Source organism: Lycium barbarum, chromosome 11, assembly GCF_019175385.1.
Source record: "Lycium barbarum isolate Lr01 chromosome 11, ASM1917538v2, whole genome shotgun sequence".
NCBI classification, from domain to species: domain Eukaryota; kingdom Viridiplantae; phylum Streptophyta; class Magnoliopsida; order Solanales; family Solanaceae; genus Lycium; species Lycium barbarum.
Window position 1 is genome coordinate 5424292 of NC_083347.1, and position 14680 is coordinate 5438971.

Sequence of the window (14680 nt, forward strand, 5' to 3'; positions counted from 1 at the left end):
TCTCTACTTCTTCTCATATACTTCCAAGTATGGGTACATACTTATCGCACCAGATATTTGCACCAAATCAAATAATTTAATCTGAGTAGTTAGTAAATAGTAATAAATAAAGTGAATATGCATATCACTTAAATGATAAATGTGCGTATACAAGACACGTTCTTGGTTTGGTGTGTAAGCACCGGGTGCGGATAAGTTTCTGAGACTGAAATCTTGATTTGTATGGCTTGACTAATCCTAACGCATCTAAAACGCAATTTTGCATGTGTTGCAAGCAACTCGTTTATAACTATTCCATTCCCATGTTAGAGATGTACGCTATGAGTGAAAGAATTGAATAAAATGAATCAGCGTCCATCTCATTAAGTCAATGCAAAGTTGGTTACTCTCACAGCTAGAAAACCAAATTGATATTCCATAATGTATCTTTTAACGTCTTTCAACTGTCAAGCAGTCAATTAGCTCTTAGACCAGAGCTGATCAATATTGAGTGTAAACAAGGAAACAGATAAATGTGGTTTGCGTATATAATGCCATAGAATAAGATTAAACAATTCCAGCATACTAACTTCCAGATACGATTGTATAGTCGGGTACGATGCGATATACCACAATCAGCAATTCCAAATATCACATGTGACGTACATGTAATTTTATTACGAATTATCGAGGGAGAAATGCTTGACCATTTCATCTTATTGTACACTTTCAGATTTGCGATTTCCAACATTTAACAACTTTTCATGAAGTATATCTCTTATTACTTTAACAATATGCAAGTGCTTTTGTCATATATAGTAAGCAGGGGCAAGGTTGTAAGGGGTTCAATTGAGTTCTTGTGTAACTATGCTATGCAAATAGTTTGAAAATATTTTTTTTTTTATATATATATATATATATATATAAATATTATTAAATCTCCTTGATATAACGAAAACTTTGTGTATCATTGTTGGTGGTTCTAAATTTATTTTAGGTGAAGCAACTTATTATTGTCACAACATTCTTCAATAAACAAGACAGGAAAATTAGATGCCAAAGGAAACAAAAATTGAGAGTTAGGTCCAAGTTAACAACCCATATTGAGAATTTCTTCCCCCAAAATGAGAATCAGCACCAACATTTCCACTAATCTTTACGTACACGCATTATTTTATTATATAATATAAAAGCAAAGAGAAAAGTACAATTTATACATCTTCATAACTGCACTTCCTTAATTATGTATGTTTTCTATTTACTATTTTAAATTGTTAGGTATTTCATTCTGTGAACAAATTCCATATAGATCATTAAAGGAAATTTATTAAGTAAAATGAAGTATACTTAGATATACGATTTCTAAAATCGATATTGTTCTCGATCGGTTTGTTATTGGATGTTGTAATCATTATCAGCTTTGTAGAATATTCTCATGTTATATGATTTATATATTGTCTAGTTATATTAATAACTACATTGTACCTGCGTGCAATATTATTATATTTGAGAAATATAAATCTACTTTTAAATACAAATGTTAAATTTAATTGCCGATTGTTTGTTAAAATAATAGAAGAAGTGCTCAACAAAGAAAAGATAATATATCGCAACAAATCTAAGCAAAAACTATAAATTGATTGTGTTTAATTAAATGCTATGTATACTAATTAATGTTCCAATATCTTCAACTAACTAAGAGCCCGTTTGGATTGACTTATAAGTTGGCTTATAAGCTGTTTTTAGTTTTTTTGAGTGTTTGACTGACCAGCTTAAAGTCATTTTGTGCTTAAAATAAGCTCAACAAAATAATTAAGTTCATTTGACTTAACTTATCTAAAGCAGCTTATAAGCTGTTTTCAGCTTAAAGGCATAAGCCCATCCAAACAGGCTCTAAAAGTCAATACTATCTCAACTAAGGTTAAAAAGGATTTCAATATAACTTTTGAGAAATAAGACTTTAGTATTCAATCCAACAGCTAATCCTGTGTACTCTCCCCATTTCAAACCATCACACAATGTTTCATTACTCCTAATACTAGTTTAGGGGATTAGAATCCCTCTAGCCATGTTCATTACCTCTCCCTTTAATGATTCATTTATTAATATTCCCTTCGTCTCAATTGATGTAAAGTGTTTGATTGGACATAAAATTTAAGAAAGAAATAGAGATTTTTGAAAAGTGGTGGTTTAAAACAAGCCTTCTACATATTTATGGTTATGAATATTTCATTAAGGGTAAAGTGAAAAGTTAAAAGTTAAAATTTTTCTTAATAAGAAAGTATGACATTTTTTTTTTGACAGATTAAAAATAACAGTATGCCACATAAATTGAAAAGAAAGGAATATCTTTATCTGCTATTATTTCTTCCACGCATTAAGGTGGAAACTACACCTAATCACCTTGAAATGGGTGGTCTTAAACTTTAATCCCCGCTTGCCGTGTGAACAGACCTTCAAGATCAAAAGTCAAAAGTTTTAAAACTTAAAATATTGCCTGCAAAACAAGAGAGCTAAAAAATTAAGACCAACTACCTCCAAAATCATTCTTGTAAATCACCCTTTTATCGAGGGCGAAACTACTGTTATACTCCTTCCATCTCAAATTCTTTGTCGTTTTTTCGTTTTACACGCCCCTGAAGAAATATTAATTAGGAGGGGTATTTGATTAACTTTACGCTTATTTATATCTAAGTTATAACCTCTCATCATTAAATGTTTACTTTATTTGTGTGTTACCTCCACTAATGACAAAATTCTACTAAAGATAAAACGAGAAAAAATAATTAATTGTGATTTGAACTTCTAAAAACGACAAATAATTATAGACAATTTTTTTAGTAACTACTACAGATATTTGAGACGAAGGGAGTAGTTATTGGTTAAGCAGACTCCAATTATTTTTAGTCAAACTTTATATTTATCTAAAACCTAATAAATAAAAATAATTATAACCCAAAATGTATAAATTAAATATTTTAATTCCACCTCTTCGTTCTCATGTTACCGTGGTCCACATACATACATTGGAGATTTGAAACAAACAACTCTTTTAAGTCCAAAATCCGTGGGTCAACCTAACCAGGAAACTGACTTCAAAAGAGAAAAGTATTTCCGCGTGCACAGTTGCCGTAGTTTTTAAAAAAAAATTAATGAGTCATCACTAATTAATTCATAAAACAGTGGGTGTTTTCCTAAACTATAGGCAAATCCGCCAGTAGTTTTATATTCCCATTTGCTTCACTTCATTTACCTCTCCCCTATATATACACATACACAATTTACAACTAATTGCATCCTCAAATTCACCAACCAAATCGAAGTACTCATTAATTTCCTCCTGAAAAAAAAAAAAGATGAATGCAGCAGCAGCAAAGGGATCAGCATGGATAGTAGCAGCAAGTATTGGAGCAGTAGAGGCATTAAAAGATCAAGGATTTGCTAGATGGAATTATGCCTTAAGGTCCCTTCATCACTATGCTAAGACTAATTTAATTGCTCCCAATAATACATCGCCTCACAGATTCTCAACGGTGATCTCTGGCGAGAAGTTTAGGAAAACTGAAGACAAGTTCAATAAAGTTGTAGAAATGAGCTGTTGGGGTCCCAGTACTGTTAGATTTTAGGGGTAGTTTGGTTGGAAACAAGTTAATCACGATACCTTATCCTGAGATTAGTTATTACATCTTTTTATGGGCATAAAATAACACTACAATCTCGGGATAACTAATCTCGAGATTAGTTATATCACCATTTTATTCCAATTAAATGTGGAATAAATTCATTTCAAATATAATTTCGAGATTATTTATCCTTATCCCTTGTACCAAAGGAACTTTAGTGTTATATTTGCTTTATACACATCTCTCTATATTACTGTAATAAAGAAATGATCAATCCTAAATTAAAAATTTAGCTCATGAGAGGAGGATTAGCCGATGTGAGACTCACATTGGCTAAGAGATGGGGACTTGGTTTCCTTAAATAGTTTTGGTAATTCTCCTTTCTTGGCTAGTTTTTGGGGTTTAGTTTGGCTCAATGTTCATTTCTTTATCAATTAAAATCATTATCGAATACCAATTGATAGTGGTCTTGTTCGATGTTAATATTGATCTATTAGTGAATAGAACATGAACAATATTGATCTATTAGTGAATAGAACAGTGTTATGCGATTTAACCAATTCTAAATGAAGATTTGATTTTAAGAATTTATTTGCGCTCAGTATTTATATTGTATTTGCACTTGGTATTTAAATTAACTCATGGAGTGCAAGATATCTCTTTTATACACGCAATTAGCACTCAATCATAATAAAGTAATATGAACTCTAAGTTTAATTATTAATATTAGGGTTTAATTATTTGATTTGGGGTAAATGTGCTGATAAACTTTTACTTTCGCACTCTAGTATATAAATGGTGTAGTACTATGAATCACGATGTTCAAAATTTTATCAAATGTTATAAAATAAAGGTAACATGGCTAAAACTATTTAACTAACTAGAACTGATAATAGAAAGAAAGACAAATATTTAGAAGAAAATGTTTATTTCTTTCTTTTCGTTTTTTTGGTGTGTCCCAAATGAGAAGGCAAAGTTTTTTATTTATGAATTATTTTGTTTTGCTTCACAACATATGACATACAATTTGTCCAAGTTAATCAACAACTTAGATACAATTTGCAAGTGCAAGTTATATTGTCACTTTAAGTGCAAATGATATAATTTACACTTTTAGTTGTACAATGATAACATCCAAATTCACTCCTTAAAGAGAAAGTGTACACGGTCGTATGCAATATAATTTACCTGACAATGAGTCGGGATCGAATCTCATAGAAAACAATATAAAGGCGATTAAGTAGTAAGTAAGGGATTTATCACTAACTAAACTAAGCCAAATTTTTTTTTCAATATTTGATTTTTGATTTAAGAACTGAGAAAGGGTAAAACTAACTAGAAAGCGGGTAAAATGATCAATGACCACAAGCATGGATAAAAGCGAAATCTCAAATAACGATCCAATGTATTTTACAACTAAGAGCGAGTTTATGTTAATAGATAATGGTTTCTAAAATCTCAATGAAAGTCTTCCAACCAAATCAATGAATTTCACTCTAAACTTTTCCAAGCTTTAGAGTGTGATATTAGCACTACCAATTGAATCTCAAGTTAACTTTCTTATTCCTACCTCAAGTTATTAGATGAGGTTTAAAGTGCCAAATTCTTGTTAATTAATCTTTGTCAATCTCAATTTTTCTCTTTCGAGCTCAAATCGAAGTAAATGGGTGAGTCCTAGAGTATTCCATAAGAAACATTAGCACAAGATTAATTAAAGAAACAAAAACCCACTTCATTAGGGATAACAAAAAACATATTCAATACATAAGCATAACAAGAGTTTCAATCCCAAAACTTGGACAATGAATATATCATAAACAAGATTCAATACATAACATGAAATTGAAGAAAGGGTAAAGAATTTGCTCATTAAAGTGATCCAATTTTCTCTTCCAAAGTGTTGGTGATGAAACCCTCGCTTTCCAAGCTTGAAAATGTGGCCAAAGACAAGAATAATGTCTCCCTTGTCTTCCTTTGGTAATTCCCCCATTTTCTCACTAGAAAAATGACAAAACAGCTCTCACAATTTCAAATTTTCGAAATTGCAAATCTGGCCATTTTTTGCACTTCTAGCCAGTTTTTTCTTTTCTTTGTTTTAGCCCCTTTTTGCCTCATTTTCACTTGGTTTCTTCTCATTCACTTTTAAATCACATAGAACTTGTAAAATAAAAGTAAACGACATTAATACACTATTTTCTCAATCAAATTTAACAAAAATCTAAGATTAAAGAAGTAATCATACAATTATTACGAAATACGACTTGACAATATAGTTTAATCGCACAAATATTTTCAATTAAAAAAATAATATAAGGGGGTCATATAAAGTAAAACATTCTTGAGTAATGTATAAAACACTTGGCTCTAACAAGGAACTGAAATTTAAAAATTTAAGCGATTTATTCGGTGTTTGTTCCTTAAATAGTCAGTGACCTTATCTCCTAAAAACACATAGAAAAACAATAAGTGGCGAGGAAAAATATCGTAACAAACAATGGAATCTTTTTTCCTTTTTTAATTCCCGCAAAAAAAATTGTGTGTTAGGATAGCCAAAAATTAAAGACCAGCCTAAAATAGGGACAAAATTGCAAATGACACCAAAAAAAAAAAAAAAAAAAAAACGTGTGCACAACTGTCGTAGTTTGTAAACCCGCTTTAAAGTGTTGTCATTACTAATTAGTAATTCCTTACTTTTATTATGCCAGTAAATCTAAAACCTTGGGCATTTCTTAAACCATAGGCAAATCCGCCTGTAATTTTATATTTCCATTTTCTTTCACTCTGCGTCCAGATTCTTCCTTCATTTTATTTACCTCTCCCCTATATATACACACACAATTAACATGTAATTGCATTCTCAAATCCACCAACCAAAAACAGAGTTCTAACTTTCCACCTGAAAAAAACAGAGAAAAAAGATGAGTGTAGCAACAGTAGCAGGAAAAGGATCAGCATGGATAGTAGCATCAATTATTGGAGCAGCAGAGACATTAAAAGATCAAGGATTTTCTAGATGAAATTAAACTTAAGTTCAACAAAGTTGTAGATCTGAGTTGTTGGGGTCTCAGAACTGTTAGATTTTAGTGTTATATTTACTTTCTCAGTTCTTATTTTTGTACACATCTCTAAATTACTGTAATAAAGAAACGAACACTAAGCCTAACTCAGATGGTTACCTGAGAGCATATGTCACGACCCAACCCGTCATTACTGGCACCCACACTAACTCTTAGTGGGCGAACCAATACGCTTAACCATCTACTCATTCAAAGTCCATTTTTACTTAGTCAATTCATTCAGTTCACAATAATTTAAACGCAAGATTAAGTCAAAAGTGGTCATGCCATCAAACAATAATGTAAATGCAGAAGTCCTAACTATTATAACCCCAAAATTCGAAAGTCACCGTACAAGAACTCTAATCCAAAACATGTCTAAGGAATCCATACTGTCTGAAATAAATAAACATCAATGTCTGGAATGGAAAGAGACATTAAATAAAGGAAGATCTTCGGGTGGCCTAGCACGGATAGAAGCTCGCCCTCAATCTGTCAGCAAATGGCCTCAAACTAATTATGAGGTCGAGTAGCAGTCTCTGGATCATAATCTGCACTCAAAAGAATGCAGCAAGGTAGTATCAGTACAAACACTATGTACCGGTAGATATCATAGGCCGACTAAGATTAGTATCATGCATGAATCATAAAATCAATAAAATAGACAGACCAGTCAACAACACATAATCAGATAGCCAACACCAAGTCAATCAATGATATTAACAATCAAGTCAACGGAAGCAAGCAATGGAATAAACCTTACAACAACATTCTCACTTACTCAGTCACTGATCACTCGTGTACATACATGCTAATTAGTGTCTTTTCCTAATAGTTATGACTTGCAAGGGACCCATGGTATCCATGTACCACTCTCTCCAGAACTGCTCGGATCACGAGCCCATAGTCTAGGTCATATCCTCACCCCTGTCAAATGTGTCCATAATCTAGGTCACATCCTCATCCCCTATCAAATGTGCCTTTTAATATATATATATATATATATATATATATATATATATATATATATATATATATATATATATATATATATATATATATATATATATATTGTCACATCACTTTCAATGATCGATTATCAAGTAGCATCTCATTTTTATCAAGAAGATCATATTAACTTCTCACCACAATTGTCATCAAATTATAGATCACAACACATCGAGTAATGGTATTAAGCCCACATTATCACTCAATCAATAGCATATAGGAATTCTAACCACACATTATGCCCGAAGACTAGACATGATTTCTCCTATCAATCTCATAACACATACAATCAACTAACCAAAGTGTAAATCAAGTAAACCGTAACCTACCTCAACTGCAGAGCTGGAACAATGCGAATCACTCCGCTATAGCCTTTCCCGTCCTTAATGCCTCAGAACGCTCAAAATCTAGAATACATAAGGCTAAGTAAGCAATTGTTCATCTAATCAGTAACAATGTCAATTTTGGGGAAGAAACCCCACCAATTCCACCCCTTTTAATGGCGAATCTAACTCTAGGTATAAATTTGGCCCAGTATTGATTACCACACGTCACAATATGTTAATTTATGGTGTTTCTATTCAATTAAACCCTTTATCATCAATCTCCATGCTAATGTTGTCACCATTACGAAACCCTAAGTCTCAATTCACCATTAATAAGTATCTAGATATTGAATTATCAAGTAAGAAGTAATAATTCATGTTTTTTGATGATAACCAATCAATAATATTCATAACCCACCAACTATTAAAGGTCCATTAAGTTCTAGGGTTACTAGTCCTCAATTCACCATTGTAGACCCATTAGAATGATGATAATCTTAGAGATGATTGCGTAATGAAGGAAGGAAGGGTTGAGACTTACCTCTCAAGAATATTCTTGCCCTAACCTTAGAATTTCGCCCTAGGTGCTCCTTAGAAACCATTTTGGAGTTTTATGAATAAAGAATTCAGACTAAGTGTTTAAAAATCGGGATTCTGCCCCCGTCGGCCGCTGCGGCGGTCTTGCTATAGCGGTCCAGTGTTCGCTATAGCGGACACCCTATTTCCCATAAGCCCGCGGCGACGAAGAGTACGCTGCTACAACGGCCCCGCCGCGGCGGTACTCCGTCCGCCGCAGCGGTGCCACTGAACCAGTTAGCTCGCTAATTCCACCAGTTTTGTACTCTAGTCTCCCAAATTCATCCGAGGCTTTACAAACACAAACAAAATATGCACATCAATGTAAAAACATCATACAGACTCACCCGTAGGCTCGGAATCCCCAACGGAGGTCTAATTTCCTACGTCACCCCCCCCCCCCCAATGGACTCAATACAACCAAACAATGATCACAAACAAGCCAAGTTTTCAGTTCTTAGGATTCCACATTTGAGTTTCTATTAGCTCGTTCTACCCTTGGAAAGGTTCTATTGGGGTGGAGGGGGGGGGGGGGGTGATCCTAGACTTTCCATAACGATCAGGAAGGTCGTCACACCATATTGGGGGACCAAATCCCCATTCCTTAGCCGATGTGGGACTCATATTGGCTAAGGTGTCATACCTCATTTTAACCGGGTTAAATTGGAAGTACAACATTTTGGTGATTCCTATTTATTTTATTTTAAGGAGTCGCCACCTAATTGATTTTAAGGTGAATTAGGGCACCTAATTATTAACTAAGTTAAAACTAACTAAACCTCCGTTAATAATCTGCTTAATCAGTGTGATTCTAGGTAAGGGTTCTATATTATCCTAAAGGGAAGGTGTTAGGCATCCTTTAGAATCCGTTAACTACAGTTATCCGGCCAAACTTAGGTTAATTAATTAAGGCTAAATATAAAAATAGCTTACAAGTATTGCTGAGATTTCAAAGAAAAATAATGTTAGTCAAGATTTATAGAAAATATAATAATTTGTACAAAAGAGGGTTTTAAACGCTACTTTAAAATAAGACTTATAAATGTCGCTTAAACTTTAAATGAAAATATAGTAAATGCTATTCAAAGATGAGACTTGTAGGAAATATGATAATTTACCCATAAATAATAGCTTTTGAGAAAAGATTTAGCAATTTTGAATAAATTATGTTATATGAATGTAGCAATGTAGAAAAGCTAGACTTATTTATCTTTTTTTTAAAATAAAATGCAAAAAGATAATGAGTTTTCTTCCTTTAACTTTATTTAGTTATATTCGGCTAAAATATGTATAATTTGATAAATCTTGAATAAATTATTTATAAAAAGTTCTTGAATTTATATTTGTGTATTAGTGGCGTTTTGAAATTTTAAGATGGTAATAATAAAATATGATTCCATTAACTCAAAATACATAGTTACGCTATTTGCGAATTAATAAATAAAATAAATGTTAGATGCTATAAATAGTTTTGACATAAAAGAAAAAAGAAGCTTATGGAATTAATTAGTCTTTCTCAAATTAACTACCCTTTAACCAAAACTAAATTCTATACTAATCTACTAAGGTTCATTTAGCTAAGGAAACAAACAAGTAAAATGTTAGTTGCACAAATACAAATCAAGTGCATAAAAATGAAATAAGGGAGCAAATGATATCAAAATGGGCTCAGCCCATTTTCGGACTGCTGATTGTGCTGCTAGTGGGAGTGGGCTCAGCCCACGTTTTTTAATGCTGCGTTCAAGGGCTGCTGTTGGGCTGGACACGAGAGGAGTCATGTTGGGCTTTTAGCCCAATGCCAAATGCGGAAGAAGAACGAGTCCCTAGGACTCGTGTGCAATGATCATGCATAAAATGAAAAGAAAATGATTAGTATCTAAACTATGAATAAGTTAAACATGTAGAATATGAATTCAAAAGAAATCAATAAGTTGTGTATATTCTGGGAATATTTGGGTATATTTTGTATTTATACACCATTCAGCCATTATACACTTGGGGCATAGAAAAACAGGACCACCCTCCCACATAGGCAACATCCACAATGTGATGTTTGTCATACATAAATGTGTACAAGGTTCGGACAGATGCAGTAGCGCATAATACTCAGAATATACCTGGTATACTTGAAAGGTATACATCAATATGCGACTGTTGACACCCAATTTTGTCCCGCCTCTCCTCCGAAACACCAATTTATACTTCTGGCATTTAAAAAAAAAACAAATAAATAAATAAAATAAAAAATATGTATTTTTATTATAATTATTAGTCTTTCATTAACACCCACGTTGTATTATTCCACTGCAGCTATTGTTATTATTATTATTATTATTATTATTACTATTATTATTATTATTATTATCGTTTTTATTATTATTATTATTAATTATTACTATTATCCTTAAAATATTATTATTACTAATTCTCATTATTATTATTATTATTATTATTATTATTGTTATTATTATTTTTATTATCATTATTACTATTATTATTATTATTATTATTAATGTTATTACCAGCACAATCATTATTATGGGCATCAATATTCGTCATCATTTATCATTATCATTGCTGTTAATTATTGGTATTATTATTATTAGCAGTATTATTACCGCTAGTTATTCGTTACAGTTATTTAGTATTATTGAAACTTGCATTTCTCGGCATTTTATCAACTCCCGCATACTCATCGCATTTTATTTTCGCAATTAGGTGATATTCTGGCACCCTTAGTACATCGTTAATCAAGATGTTCTCTTATTCAAATTTAGAAGCCAAACTATTTCTGGCACTCAGTCCGTATTTTTGACTTACCGGACCCCAAACCAAAGTCCAATTAACTCCTAATATTTTTTGGACTAGACCATGTTTTTATCTCAATTTTTAAAACCAGTACATGTTTTAATTCACTAGTCTATCCTTTTAGAACCCAGTCTAAAATTGACCCGGTCCACAAATGGACCGGGTCCGACATATGTTCATCAAAATAAGGGAAACCCTTAGGGTTTCCCTTTTTTTTTTCCGCCTCCGCCTCTTCTTCTTCCTTTCTTCTCCTTTCCTTTTCCTCTGTCTCTTTTCTCCTCCCACAAAACCCTTGCCGCCGCTCCTCCCACTTCCTCTTTTCCCTCCTCCTTCTCCGCTCCCCACTCACCCTGTTCCCCACTTAAACTTGTCCCCCTCCACTCCTCCTTCCCTCTTTCTTGAGAACGAAAACACAGGAAAAAAAAAAACCTATAAAAACAAGGAAGAACACGAACAAGAGAGTGGGGAGGAGATCGGGGACGGCAAGAAAAGAAAAGATTGAAACCCCTTTTTTAAAAAAAAAGAGCTTATTTTGTCATCTGAAACCTTCTGCAAATCGAAAAAGAAAGAAAACAAAACAGATCGAAAAACAACAATCGAAGGAGAACGAAGAAGAAAAAAAAAAAGAAATCGAAACCCCTTTACAACTAGCAATCTCATCCAAGTCCAAATCGCTTTTTTTTGTTCTATTTTTTCACGAATCTGAGAACATATAAATCGAAGATTCGAGTTTGTTTCAAAGAGATTCGAAGTGTTCGAGACTAGATCGAAATTCTTCGCCTTATTTCGCTGCCCCCCGAATCAGGCCATCGCGGACGAGTCCGAGGGACTCGTTCTCTCCCATATTCAGTGTTGGGCTGAAAGCCCAATGATATCTTCTCCGTGTCCAGCCTATCTACAGTAGTTCCGCACAAAATCTCTACTGGGCCGAGGCCCAACAATAGCAAGACAGATCTGTAGCATATAAAAGAGGGGGAAACGAGATTCTGGGCCGAAGCCTAGTAGTAAACAACAACAGTAGCAGCAAACCAGTAACAAAAGGACTGCTGGGCCGAAGCCCAGCAGTGACCCAGGTCCCACAAAAAGGGAAGAGACTGCTGGGCCGAAACCCAACAGCAAACAGCAGCCTCAAAATGGGCCGAGCCCATTTAATCTTATTTGTTCCTTTGCTTTATTTTATGCTTTTAACTTGTATGTATGATTTGACTAACACTTTTTTTTTTTCATATTTTCTGTTCTTCCTTAGCTTAGTTGAATTATCGAAAAGTAGTATAGATATCTTAGTAGTGGGTAGTTAACTTAAGAAAGAACTGACAATCAATTTCATAAACTATTTCCTTCTCTTCACGCTTTTTTATTTAAAATAATCAATTTGTAAAAAAAATAAATGATATGGCCATATATATGTTCTAAATTAAAGGATTCGCATATTATTATCTTGAGAATTTTGAAACGCCACTGACGTACAAATAAGAATTAAAGATCTTTGAATTTCTAAAACGCAAAAATCAATCAATATCCGGTATTTCAGCTTGTTTATTAAAGAAAATTGCACGAACTCACTTTTTTTTTTTTTTTTTTTACTTATATACTTTATGCGTCTCATTTTAAATTTTGCAACATTTATAAGTTATTTTTTATATGGCATTCGCAGTTTCTTTTACGCGAATTATTATATTTTTCAAATTTCGTTCTAAACAACACTTGTTTTTATATATTTAAACCTTATCAATATTTATAAATTTTATGGCATTTGAAATCTCCTTTCATATAATTTTTTTTTTTTTTTTTTATTAGTATCTCATTTTAAATCTTAGCAACATTTACGAACTTCTATTTCAAATAGTATTCGAAAATCCCCCCTCTTATGCGAATTATTAATCCCATTTTTTACGACATTATTTGAAATCTTCTTTCTTTATATAAAAAATGACGTTTTTAAAATCCTCTTTTGCATAAATTGTCACATTTTTTACAAGTCTTATTTGCACAAGCTTTCTTTTAGAATTTAAATATTACATCCAACATTGATTAATTAACTTAAGTTTAGTCGGATAACCGTGAGTTAACGGATTCTAAAGGATGCCTAACCCCTTCCCTTTAGGATAATATAGAACCCTTACCTAGAATCATACTGTTTAGCAGACTATTAACAGAGGTTTAGATTTAACTTTATCTTAGTTAATAATTAGGTGTCCTAATTCACCGTAAAAATCAATTAGGTGGCGACTCTTTAAAACAAGCAAGAAAAGAATCTCTAATATGTTGTACTCCGCTTTAACTCTCGGGTCAAAATGGGGTGTAACAGCGACCTTTGTGTACGCTGGGCGTACACTAAGGTTTTGTATACCATGTATACTTTGACGTATACCATGCTAGAAAAAATCAGAGGGGACAAACCCACACAAGCAGATTTAAAACGCAGGAAGAGAAAAGGAAATTCGCGAGCTCCTCATATATTCCAGACTAGAACAAACATTCCAAGCAAGCATAAGGCATGGTTAGATATTTAACCAGAAAAATTAATTAGAACTTCCCAGATAGCAACAAAGCTGGGAACAGACAGGAAATGCAAAACACTGCGTTCAAATAAGGCTGAACAGCAAGGGAAGAAGGGGAAAAATATACAGGAGTTAACAATACGCTACAGTTAACCATATGTAAAGCAACATGATTGATGAATGCTATCATCTGAACACTTTATACATAGTCGTTCATTTGAGACAAAGTTCAGTAACAGAGCATCTATATCTTGGAAACATTTTGGAACAATGTAGAGCAAGAATAGGCATGAGGAATACTGATTTCACAAAGGGGCAAATTATAGGCTAGCACTGATAGCATATAGGCCTATAAGATCCCTGTTTAACTTAGACAAAGGCAAGTATTCAAATCACAGGAATGGTTAAACACAGAAGTACACAGGTGATGTCATTAAATATAGTCTTATCTAGCATGTTTCAGGACTAAACCGACACAACACTTAAGATGAAATAGAAGTTCAAAGCCCAAGCGTTCATGTAAACATCTCCAACATATGACAACTCTCATATATCAGTAAAGTAGGTGTTTAGACATTCTTAGACATCAGATACAAGCTAATCCTCAAGCAAACAGGTGGACATGACTACATTTGGACAACAATGACATACAAGGCCAACTCTGACTCAGATTATCACCTATGAGGACACAAGACATATAAGGACAACCCAAACAATTCCACAGACCCCTTTTATGTGACCTAGACTAGCACTGATGCATTCATGAGTCACATAGAGACATCAAACAAGTACCCAGACCAATA